Genomic DNA, 1661 nt, shown 5'->3' on the forward strand with positions numbered 1-1661 from the left:
TTTCCCAGGCAAAATAACTAGAGGTAAATTCAGTGTTTTTCCACTCCAGTGAACACAACCTTTGCTTTTATTCTGGTGCAAACAGCTGCAGGTGCCTCAAGTCAGCCAGTTCTATCTATCTGCAATGTCATCCATGTTTACTTGCAGCACTGGACTTTCGATTCTGTCAGGGTGCCAATCCAACGGGCCGCCAGGCACTGCAGCTGACAGTCAAATCTGTAATGCTGAATCCTTCTTCTGGAAAAAAGGGCTAAAGAGGTTAATACACTCAAGTAAGGATAAACACACCAGCTGTTATAGTTTCTAATATTTAATGTCATTATCAAATAAAATAACTCCTAAGAAATAAAAAAATGTGTGGCCTCCAAATCACTCATCTTTGTTAGTATTAATAAATTATCCAAAAAACCTACACTATAAAATAATAACAGAGAGCCTACAATTAGATTCATATTTGCTCTTCTGCTCTGCTGATGTTGCTCTGTGCTCATACAATTACCTTTTGGTGTTTCATCAATACTGATATCACGGACCACACAGTAGCTATAGGGTAGATCTTTGGAATGTAGAAATCAGGCATGGATTATTGGAAGATAGAAAAATATTATTTAACTTTTTTTTTTAAATTTCAAGATGCTTGTAGAAATATTTTCTCTGATTTACTGAATGTTATTATTCAAAGATTTCTTGACTTTTGGTCTTTCTCTTTTACAAAAATCTGCTTAGGATCATAAGAATAATGAGTTTTGCAACAATGGGAGTGCTTTTGTGTGTGTTTGTGTGTGAAATCTCAAAGGGCGGCCCCCCCTGTGCCCCCAACTCATTACTGGGGCTAAATACTTTTTAGAGTTGGGAAGTGAATCTATGTTTTCCTTGTGTCATTATAGTTACAGCTTCTAGAGCTGTTTGTCAGTATGGAAAAAACAGGAGCTAACTTGAACGCATTCAGAAAGGTTGAGAAATACCACAAGCACACAATGGAAGAGGCTTCACAGCCTGCAAAACAGCCTGCAGTGGGCTCAGCTTCTAGTTTATGGTCTATATTATAGCAAGACACACTCACTGCCTTGTACTCGATCTATGTAATTGCAATTGGTCTATGACCAATTCCATAAATATCCTTGAATTTTAGGATTTATCAGCCAGCCCTTTCAAATTGCATCAGACTGAACTTGTCAATGTATTTCCGCTTTCTTTTTGGTTTTAAAAGATTTGTTTCTCCAGTTGTTGCTTAACTGTGGGCAGAGGCACAGGGTTGGTGGGGACTCTGGGGTCTGACTTTGTTGGTAAAGGCAGTGCTGCTGCTTGACCTGGGATCACTGCTCCCACCAGACACTTCAAGGCGCAGAAGGAGGCATTTACCCTTGTTCTGTGACTTATCCAAATCAATCTAAAGTGTGACTAGTGATGTTCTTTTGCTGGCCATGCAGGCATATTTATTTCCTGCACTGTACTTCTTATCAAAAAAGAGAATAGATGTTTTTTTCCCCACCAGTATAATAGCAGATGTAAGGTAAAGCTGTGTGAATCATAGAAATACCTTCTCATGAGAAAACTGTCATTTTGAAATTATCCCTCTCCCTTCTCTCCCCCCTTAAGCTGTGAGATCTTTAATTTTGCTTTTAAACTTTTTTTTTTTTTCCTAGTAAATGCTCTCCAGA

Source organism: Corvus brachyrhynchos, unplaced genomic scaffold (assembly GCF_000691975.1).
Source record: "Corvus brachyrhynchos isolate BGI_N302 unplaced genomic scaffold, ASM69197v1 scaffold101, whole genome shotgun sequence".
NCBI classification, from domain to species: Eukaryota; Metazoa; Chordata; class Aves; order Passeriformes; family Corvidae; genus Corvus; species Corvus brachyrhynchos.